The sequence below is a fragment of the Phoxinus phoxinus genome, assembly GCF_949152265.1.
Source record: "Phoxinus phoxinus genome assembly, chromosome: 7".
Taxonomy (NCBI): domain Eukaryota; kingdom Metazoa; phylum Chordata; class Actinopteri; order Cypriniformes; family Leuciscidae; genus Phoxinus; species Phoxinus phoxinus.
In genome coordinates, this window is record NC_136882.1 from 19,209,752 (window position 1) to 19,221,404 (window position 11,653).

Genomic DNA, 11,653 nt, shown 5'->3' on the forward strand with positions numbered 1-11,653 from the left:
GGTAACACATGTATCCTAGTCATTGTTGATTGTTTCTCTAAGTTTTGTCATCTGATTCCTCTAAAGGGTGTGCCCACGGCCATGGTCACAGCTGAACTCCTGTTTAACCATTTTTTCTGTACTATGGAATCCCTGGAGACGTTGTATCAGACATAGGTCCTCAGTTCATCTCCCAGGTATTGAATGCCTTTTTTAAACTCCTAGGTGTGACCGTAAGTCTTCAATCTGGTTACCATCCTCATTCAAACAGGCAAACGGAGAGGAAGATCCAGGAGATTCCTGAGAACCTTCTGCTATGGCCCCCAGAACCAATTCCTAGACTAGACCGAGTACGCGCAGAACTCCCTCCATCAGCCTCCCACTGAACTCACTCCCTTCCAGTGCGTGCTCGGCTACAAGCCTCCACTGTTCCCGTGGTCCGGGGAACCATTGGATGTCCCGTCAGCCAACAATTGGTTCTGAGAGAATGAGAGGGTCTGGGACGCTGCACACCACCATTTGTATGAATGAATGAATAAATAGGCATTTATATAGCGCTTTCATATGTACTACTGTACACCCAAAGCGCTTTACAATCATAACTTGGATGATGCGACGGCAGCCACAGTACAACGGCGCCAGTGCGCTCACCACACACCAGATACAGGTGGAGAGAGGAGAGAGAGAGTGATTGAGCCAATTCAGTTGATGGGGATTATTAGGAGGCCATGATTGGCAAGGGCCGATGGGTGGAATGTGGCCAGGACACCGGGGTTACACCCCTACTCCTTACGAGAAGTGCCATGGGATTTTTAATGACCACAGAGAGACCTCGGTTTTACGTCTCATCCGAAGGACAGAGAGAGATCTGTAGAGAGCAGTGCGCAAGCAAAACTCAAATGGATGCCCAGAGAGCCAAAACACCCACATTCCAACCAGGACAGGTTTGGCTCTCTACCCATAATATCAATATGTGCCTGCCCTGCAAGAAATTGAGTCCCAGATACGTTGGCCCCTTCACCACTCTTCAGATCAACCCAGTCACCAACGCACTAAAGAATTCACCCATCATTTCATGTCTCACTGTTAAAACCTTACCACTCACCTGTGTCTGTTTCCCCCACAGAGCGTGGTCCCAACAGGGAAACCCCCTTCCATTGACCCAGGACGATGGAGCAGTCTACACAGTTAGTAAAATCCTGGACTCCCGGTACCGTGGTGGCTGTTTAGAGTATCTCATGGACTGGGAGGGCTATGGGCCAGAAGAACGTTCATGGGTCTCGAGGAAAGACATCCTAGATCTAGCCCTCTTTACCATCTACCATGAAACTCCCCCAGATCATCCAGCACCCAAAGGAAGAGGCCGGTCACGCGACGTCAGAGTCCACAGCTTTCAGGAGTGGGCCGTGGAGGGGGTTGGTACTGGTACATTTACTTGTCTCCAGTGTTTCTTCATCGTCTTCCTATTCCACATTGTCTCCAGCGGCTCCTGTTCTGTGAAGTGATCCATTGGATACTTACCTGTTCACCATCTGTTCATCCATCCACGATCACCACTCCATCTCCAAGTTTCCATAACAGTAAGACAGGTGCTTGAAGCATGTGTCTAAATGCGACAATACCATTGGCCGGCAATAGCCTATGTCATCACTATCATTGCGACTAGAGTATAAGGGTGTACTCACACAAGGCATGGTTGTCTTGTACCGTGCCCTGGTGTGATTGTCGCCCTTCTGCTCTCCCCCGCTGTCCTGCACTCACATTGAGTGATTGCATTGCATTGCATTGCACGCTTACATCATTTACGATGCAACTTTTTCTTTTGCATTCGCTAATAGACTGCCTAATAGATTTATTATTTATGCTGTGTGATTGTGCTGCACATATCAGAAGATTATTACAGAGGCAGCTGACTCTGATGAAGGAATTTGCAGCTTTACTCACAAACTACAATTCCTGTTCATCAATTGACTGAGAACCAAACCTAAATATACTAAAATAGATTTAATTAATTAAAATTGTACTATCCAAGTAGTAATAGAAGATGTTTACTCACTTTGCTGTCGTAATGATGACAGTAACACACACAAAAGTAGTAGCTGTTACATGCTCCGGCACGGTTAGCAATCACACTACATGCGATCTGAGCCCAACTGAACTTGCCTCTTCCAAGCGGGCTAGGGCTCGTTTAGCAAACCTCACCCAGGCACAGTATGGTATGATCACATAGTTGAACGAACCAGACTTTGGGGGTTAAACGTGCTCAAGCACGGTTCAGATCTCCTAGTGTGAGTACAAACTAAAAGGGCACCTGTAGTACACGTCAACAACTTATTTTGTCAGAAGGAGACGTGGGCAGGGATACCGGAAGTATAGCAAAGAGACGCAATGTCTCATTTTTTGTTCTCCGGGAACCAGGGTTACATTTGTAACAGAAACTTTCTCTTTCGAAAGGGAACTCGCACTGCATCCTAGGATGCTTTGGGGAACAAATACCCACTGCGCCATGATGAAGGAGCTACTACATAACCCGTGGGCAGAGCTCAGGGCCTGGTATTCTTCTGAATACCTTCAACGGAATATGGCCAAGGATAAGGAATATCCTACCGGTCAATTCAGGGGACACTATACCCCTAACCAGGGCCGGCCCGTGGCATGGGCGTCATAGGCGATTGGCTAGGGTGCAAAATGACAGGGCGGGTGCCGGAAAAGGGGCAGGCCCAGTTCTACAGGGATGCAAGATGGTGCTAAGCATCCTCAAATGAAAGCAAGAGCACCCTTAAGTTAATTCTATAATAATGTCATATTGTAGAAAATGATTTACAAACACTCAAGTGCATGTTTGTGTTTGCGCTCTGGAGAGCATCAAAGGGTTTCTATTTACAATGTGTTTTTGCAGGGTTGAGCAATGAAGCCAATCACAGACATGCATGTTGATTTCTTGAACGCCATGGACAATCGGAGGTATTAGTGGTGTAAGAGGTGTAAGTTCCGGGATCGAACCTGCCTGCCACTATGGCGGCTTCAGGACCCAAACCGCAGGGTGCAGGTGCTCTATTTTCAGCCCATACGAAAGAACAAACAACAAAGGAGCTTATCACAGTGACCGAATCATAAGAAACGCACGCTCAACTCCCTCGAGAGCAGAACATGCTCCGCTCAAACACCAGACTCTATCACTAATCAAGAATCACGCATAGAACAGTCACAAACACATCACTGTGAGTGCCTTCAACTCGAGAGCTGAACGTGCTCATGGAAAAACGAACTAATATCCCTCAGAAGAGAACAAAGAAGTAAAAGCTTCTTACCTGTCTCTTTCGGTCAGTCTTACGAATGTATCACAAAGCATGCCTCACAATAAATGCATTCAGTTCCCTGGAGGTGTGAACGCGCGTACTCCTTACCCAAACACATAACACACAAATCGTGTGTCCTCAAGTGTCGTCTCTGATACGGGGGCACATTCTTCCTGAAGCGCTTGATAGCCTTCACACGTACATAAACAAACGGATCCTGAATACAAAAGATACTTTTATACTATGGTCGCACCAGTAGTGACGTCATAGGCTGTCACCGGCCAATGCTACAGTATTGTCACGCTTAGACACGTGCTAAAGACACCGGTCAAGCCTGAGGCGTTCCCCAAAGCGTCCTAGGATGCAGTGCGAGTAGTCAGAGTACCCATTCGGAAGGGAACTGAAAAAGACCAATGTAGTTTAAATAAATAAGTTAAACAGCCATTAAAATAAATAACAACTATTTTCTTGGTAACACTTTGTAATAAGTTACCATGTGGTAACATTAGATAACTACATTAGTTTACATGACCTAACAATGAGAACTACTTCTAAATACAGTATACATAGGGTATATTTATTATGATGTTAATCTCAACATTTATTAATACATTATTAAAATCAAAACGTGTACTTATTAATATTTGACTTAAGGTAACATGAACTAACAATAGTTTGCTTAATCATTTTAAAGCTTATTAAATACTATAACAAATGCTTTGCTTGTTGTTAATTTTAGTCAATGCATTGTTGTTATTTATCTGAAATAAATGTATACTCAATTTAATTTAGCCTTACAACAGGGTTGCATATACAGAATTCACAACAGCGCCTCAAAAATAAGCATTTCTTACATGCAAAGGCAGTAATAAATTAATAAAAGTGAGTGTTTGTGTTAGAAGAAGAGAGAAGTCCCTTCAATTAAAAGAGCGACTCTCACTGGGGCTCTCCTTACTGCAGTAAATTTAACTTGGCATTCCTTTATGGAGCAGGTGTTTGGGATTACTGAGCAAACCCTCTGTCTGAAGAAGGCTTGGGAGGAGGGAGGGTTGTCACAGAGATGGAAAAAAAGGTCCAGGGTACAGTTGTTGTGGGACATATGAACATAAACTTCATGCCAGTCCTATATTAAGATTGGTTTCCTCTCTCAAACTAGTCCACAAACAACCTGGCTTGCTATAAATGTATAGAGGACATACACAGATTAGGTTAAGAGACAATAATGGAGCGCTTCATCAATATTACATTTAAAACTTATTCCACAATGGAAAATTTCTCTGTTCATACATTTATAATTGACTCCCCTGCACTCTTTCAGCACCTGCTTTCTGTACCAACAGAACAAGAGTGTAACATAAGGATGCTAAGCTAGCCATAACGTTTATTATTTCCTTTAAAAGCCTGTGACACTGTGAAACAAAAGCTGCTCACTAATTCCAGTCATCCTCCTGCTCGCTGCTGTGGTAATTGGGGTGTTAAAGGGTTAAACTCAAAATATCCTGAGTTATAGAGGCACATGGGTTGCCAAGCAAAAGGGCACATAGGAACACACACTGCCAGAGGGGTATTTTCATGTAGCAATCATGCACCCTAACAACTACTTACATTTCATTGACTTAGAGGAGCTTTAAATTGCAAACACAAAGTAGCCCTGCAAATCCGTATGAACAAAAACCCTCAAGGTTTAAGGTCTAAAAGGCTGTGCCATGCCATAGGTGTAGCAAAATAAGGGCACAGCGTTAGTACAATTTTAGTACAATGCACTGCCAGAGAGTTTTCAGCAGGCTCACTACTATGGATTAGTTGTGGTACGATAGCGTTTTGTGACATGTTAGAATGTCATTTTTACCTGCTCTGAAAGGAGATTAATGTGGAGCTTTTTGGAAAGGTTGGCTTGAAATTTCCATGAAAGCGATGGCCCAGGTGAAGGGCAGAGAAGAATGCAGCGGCTGTTTGTCAAACCTGCATTCAGACACACTCCCAACACATATCTACATGCCTCAACAACACATAGATTGATGAGCGGCTAACATAGATGGGGAGGCACTGGCATGGCCTCTGTTAGGTCCAACTCTACAAACACAATCTTAAGCCAGCCATCATAGTAACATTTTATGTGACACAAGCATTATAAAGGTGATTTATTGTACACATGTGTGTTGGCAGAATATTTCCCAGAATATTTTAACTGTTGGGAGGGGGGGGGGGGGGGGGGGTCTGGATTAGCTCTGCATTTTCAAGCAGCCTGAACGATGGCTGTTCGCGCTGTCCATCTATCGACCGTTAAACAAACTTCCTGTGAAAATAATGAGCGGAACGAATCAAACTGCAAAATGTGGCACAGAGTCCTAGTCGAGGACTGAGGAGGTGCATTGGTTTATAGAGAGGAGAAAAGCGTGCCTAAAGCTGTGTGGTGTTTTTACAGGCCTATATTATTTACGGCTTGGGGATTTACTCAATCGTCAGTGCACTGAACATCCACACGAAACAATTTATATAGTACAATACTTGACTATAAATACTTCTCAATCACAAGTCTTGATGCTTGATGAAGGGGTCATGAATTGAGAAATAAACATTTCCTTGATCTTTTAACATGTAAGAGGTCCCTGTGCTAAAAAAAAATATCCAGTAAGTTTCAGAAATAACTTCCTCATTAGCCCAAAAAAGGCTTTTATTAAAAACAAGATCTGAAAATGAAGTTTTTTGTCAAATTATGACGTAATAGTACGATAATGAGTCACAATTTCAGCGCAGGCGTTGCTAACAGACTTTTAATGTAAGATATGGACTCGACAGTAATGCCACAACATACAAGTAACTGAGTTAATTCTAATGCCTGATCCTGATCTGTAATCAGTGATTTCTGATATGCAATGAGTCATGTACAGTCAGACATTCTTTGTCTCAATATCGTTTATTGCTGTATATGCATCAGTAAATCAAGCAAGTGACTAAACGGTCAACTTCACATTGTTTCTTTTATTAGCATAAAAATAATCTGTTATTTAAATTGTGATAAAATAATAATACAAGATTTTGCTTTCTTTTTCAATGACGTATAAGATTCACATAGACAGGGGAATATCCGATCAGTCCACTTACATGGCAGATGCAAATGCACATATCCGATTCATATCAGATTAATTTCCACATTTCCACAATGTGGCCTGAAACCAATATGAGAATATTGGAATCCATGTGTTTTTTATTCCTTCTTACACGTTTGTCGGTCATATCCGATCTGTGCAATATGGGAGGAAAAAATTGGAATTGGGTTACTTGAACTATGTAATGTAAATGCAGCCTAATATACTTACTGTAACAGTAAAACAATCTTTAGGAATAATAGCAACCGAGGTTGCTAGCTAAATTGACCAAGACTTTCCTTTTCTTTTCCACTGTTTAATTATACTGTGTCTATTTGATTAAAGGGATAGTTGAAAATTCTATAATTTACTCCCCCCTCGTGGTGTTCCAAAACTGTATGACTTTCTTTCTTCTGCCGAACACAAAAGAAGATCAGTTGAAGCATGTTTCAATATTGTTGTTTTTCTTTCATAAAATGACAGTGAACAGGGTCCAAAACAACACTGCATCCCACTGACGTTCATATGGACAGTTGAAACGTTGTTAGGCAGAAATTTGCTGCCTAACAACCATAGTATGATGCACCATTGAAGAAATGAACTAGCTATACTGTAGTTTAAACTGTTTCCTGAAAATGTAGTAACATCGTTGCACCTTCGTCGTTCGAACCACATTGGTTCAACCATATAGAATTGTAATTGATGACTTAGTTACGCAGGTGGTGTTGTAATAATTTATGCTAATCAATCTGTTCAAGATCTAATTAATGTCATATTACTGTAAATAATGAGCATGGCATCAGAGGACTACCTCACTATTTTTGCTCTCCGATGTTTTGCTTTATTTCCAGATGTTTACGTAAATTTTGGGTTCCATCATATGTCCTACTCTGGGGTTCACCCGGGGTACTAGACCACATGCACACTTTTTAAACATGGCACTTTCATTCTCTTGACAAACTACAGACACAAAATAAAATTTGTGTGTGTATATATGGCTACTTTGTTAGGTACACTTTGCTAGTACAGAGCTGGACACACTTTTGCCTTCAGGATTGCTTTAATTCTTCATAGTATGGATTAAACAAGGTGCTGGAATCATTCCTTCATTCCCATATAAGAGGACCATATGGAATCGTCCATATTGTCATGATAGCATCATGCAGTTTCTGCAGATTTGTCGGTTGCACATCCATGATGCAAATCTCCCGTTCCACTTCATCCCAAAGGTGCTCTATTGGATTGAAATCTGGAGATGTGGAGGCAATTTGAGAAACTCATTGTCATGTTCAAGAGTTTGAGATTTTGAGCTTTTAAGCTTTATGACATGGTGTGTTATCCTGCAGGAAGTAGCCATAAAAAAAGATAGGTACACTGTGGTCATAAAGGGATGGACATTCAATCAGCAACAATACTCCAGTAGGCTGTGGCCATTGTTTAACATCGTTCAGTTTGCACTTTCGTCCGCGAAAGACTGCTGGTTTATACTTTCGTTTTGTATTGGTTTTATTTTTTCATTAAAATTGTTGAAGGTTCGACAGTTCCAGCCTCCTTCTTCCCACAACATCTGAACATCGTTACACTCCTTCCCGGGTTTCGGCACCAGTGTAACGATGTTCAGATGTTGTGGGAAGACGGAGGTGGGAACCAGCGAACATTCAACAATTTTAATGAAAAAATAAAACCAATACAAAACGAAAGTATTCTTTTTGTACCTACGAAAGTACCTGCGTTGCGCGGGTGTCGCTCATCGTCAGGAATCACGCCACCGGCCTCGCGCCATTCTCTCACGGCCCTCGGCCTCGTCCTGCTCACCACACCCCCACACAGTGGCGTGCACAGACCTGCTCAGGGGCAGGGGCAGAAGGACCAAAAAGGGCACAATTTTATTTATTTTTTTACATTTATTTATTAAATAAATCACCTATATTTAAAGCAGCACCCCATCTGTCTGTTGTGTTTTTAAAATATTTTAATGACTTCCTCACAATAGGAATATATCGATAGAGAGCAGCAGTAGTTTAGAGAGCCTCTCTTCATTACAAATGAAAAGACGTTGATACAATTAGAATGCATAACACATCAAACAAAAATAGGGAAATTATGATAATATTAGGCAACTAAATATTATTTACTTTACCAAACAGAACAGTGAGAATCAAGAAGGTAATTATGAAGAATTCATGTTTAGTTTTGTTGATGTTGTAAATTGTAAAGTAGGCCTAACACTTTACAATAAGGTTTAATTGGTTAAATTTGTTTACATGAACTAAAAAAGAACTGCACTTCTACAGCATTTATTAATCTTAGTTCATATTAATTTCAGCATTTACTAAAACATTATTAAAATCACAGTCACTGTTAATTAGTTAATGCAGTGACTGTGACATAACATGAACCAACAATTAACAGTTGTGTTATTATTAACTATGATTAACAAGTAACAAATGTGTAGCTCATAGTTCATGTTAGTTAATATGAATAATAAACAAATTAACCTTATTGTAAAGTGTTACAATGAAATCAAAGATATAAATTCCTTATAATTTAGAGTTGAGCATGGACTTAATTTCCTTCAATAATCTAAGATGTATTTCCCCAAACTAATAACGATTGCCTTGGATAAAAAACGAATGACATTGTCAAACTCAGAATGCGGCTGAAATCGAGTTGTAGGCTACTTTAATTATAGTTAGGCATAACTCGCATGCTGCCGCATCGTTTGCATGGTAGGATAAATGCATAGACAGTATATAAATGTAACTTTTCCGTAATAAGTCAACGTTACCTGCTGCTCGTGTAGTTTGAAGACTCGCGGCGAACTGCTAGCACTGCAAAGAAAACTCCGCCTACTTGACCTCCGCCAAATGCTTCCGCCAAAAAATAATTTTATATAATATATATTTGTTTGTATTATTATTGTTTGTGGCAATTGTGTATAAGTGTATTCTTCTTTATTATAATATTTTTAATAATAATAATTATTATTATTATTTACATCAGAGAGGGGCACAATACATTTTGAGACAAAAGAGACTTGTGTTAAAATGCTGAAGGCCGAAAGTGAGGATGCTTTCAAAAATTTCACTATGTCATAACTTCTTTTAACTAAATCAAATCAATATTTGGTGTGGCCACCCTTTGAGTTTAAAACAGCTTTTGTCCAGGTACACTTGCACATAGTTTTCCAAGCTATAGCTTTGCAGGAAGCTTTCATCAAGCGCCTTGGAGATGTTGCTGCAGTTCTTTGGATTTAGTCTGTCTCAGTATTTTCTGTTTCTTCATGTAATCCCAGATGGACTTGATGATGGTGAGATCAGATCTCTGTGTGAATCATACCAGCTGTTGTCCGACTCCTTGTGCATACGAAAATGTCACTGGATTATTACAATTAATAGCCAAATTAATATTTGAAAATGTAAACTGATATTTCCTACTGAAACACTGCAGCAAAATATATAAATAACTGGTGAAAATATACTTTCTGTAAAGACTTTTGCACAGTACTGTGTGTGTGTGTGTGTGTGTGTGTGTGTGTGTGTGTGTGTGTGTGTGTGTGTGTGTGTGTGTGTGTGTGTGTGTGTGTGTGTGTGTGTGTGTGTGTGTGTGTGTGTGTGTGTGTGTGTGTGCGTGCGTGTGTGCGGCCTGGTCCAAAAAGTTACTTTAAACTTTGGGGTTGGATATATAATGGTTATATAATATAATGGTGGATATATAATATATACTGTATGTTAGCTTGCTTTGCTCAAGAGCATGATCAATTTAAGTCCACATGTCAAACTAACAAGAAACTATGCTTCTAAGTTACCACAGGCCGTGAGCTGCAGTCCCAACCACACAACATTGAGATGCTGTTTATGAATGTTCATTAGAACTATGGTATATCGGGTAACCTCCAGTAGAATCACACGACTATGTTGGTAGCAAGGGAACATGCGACCATAGTTGTCTAACGATGCTTTTGGGAAATGCACCCCAGAAAGCAGGTTTTGCAAGAGATGTGTTTTGACAGTTTGAAATTTCAGCCACGCTCTTACTTGACATATGGTTTTAGGGATGCTTAATTCAGCATCTGCTTCAGCAGGGTCACTAGCAGGATCCATGGGACTAGGCCAGGCCGGACTTCTCTCATTAGAGGAGGAAGTGCCTCAGTGGGGTGTTTCTGTACTCGGCAGGTATGAACCACAGGAAAAAGGGGTCTAGCCCTGGACTCAGCTGTTTCCATCTGGACTTATCGTTTCATCAGAACCACTTGCTTTGAGAGGGTGTTGCTATCTCAAACATCTCTTCTCTTCCCTCAAGAAAAAAAAAAGGTTCAAACACTTCCTTTTGACCTGAATGTCTACATTTTATTTAAATAGAAGAAACTAATAATGGTTTAAATAAGTTTTAAAATGTTTCACTTGTAAGTTTCTAAAATGTGTCAAATTCCTGTGCATTTGAAGTCTGGGCCTTCATATATATTTAAAATCGGTGTAAAAGAAGTAGTGTTTTCTTCTCAGTGACGTATAGGCCTATCTGAGTGAAACAGTTTCTCAAACAAGAAAAAATGATTTTGTCTGGATTTGTAGTTTGCTATTGCTATGATCTCACGCAAGTGACTGGTTTCACTACAGTAAACATGTAAACACAAACAGAATAGATGTAGTTGAAAGTGGTAGTGGAAGTTATTTTAAATAAAGTTGAATAAAGCAGCCTACCGATCATATTGAAGTGAAAATTTGCACAATCAAGGAAAACATATCCCCTATTGACTCAATTACGTCACTAATGCGCGATTGCGTAGGCTAAGCCAAGGCCCGCTAGAGGCCTCAGAAAGACACCCAGTAGATGGGTGTTTAGATCGAAGCATTTTACTTGTAAAAATCACGCAATAAAATCTGATTGGATAAAGGTCTCCAACATTTGTTTGAGTATAAGTCTGCAGGCGGTGAGGCAGATGACATGAGTAGAAAATGATAGGAAAATAAAAGCCAATCTAAGCAAAGCAGAGTGAGCAAGAAATAAATAAATAAAAGCATTCATTTATTTACAGCACTGTCAAAGAGACAGATAACATAGGCTACTGAGTGTTAGGTACTGCAACCATTTCTTCTTCATGCATTGGTCTATGTGTGTGAGTGAAATGCATTATGGTGCGTTCACACCGGACGCGAATAGCGCGTCAGGCGCGAGTGATTTCAATGTTAAGTCAATGCAAAGACGCGTTACGCGCGTAAAACGCGTGTAACGCGTCTTTGCATTGACTTAACATTGAAATCACTCGCGCCTGACGCGCTATTCGCG

The 11,653-nt window shown here is 40.6% G+C and overlaps 1 long non-coding RNA gene across 1 annotated transcript in view; it reads right to left on the reverse strand.

Annotated features, from left to right (window-relative positions):
• The window catches only part of LOC307002015, a 34,337-nt gene extending 25,127 nt beyond the window's left edge, over positions 1–9,210 (reverse strand). Inside the window, exons 1-2 of the long non-coding RNA XR_013798396.1 lie at positions 9,156–9,210; positions 8,095–8,211 (exon numbers count right to left, since the gene is read on the reverse strand). This is a non-coding gene — a long non-coding RNA (uncharacterized lncRNA). The remainder of the gene's footprint in view (positions 1–8,094; positions 8,212–9,155) is intronic.
• Positions 9,211–11,653: the final 2,443 nt, after the last annotated feature.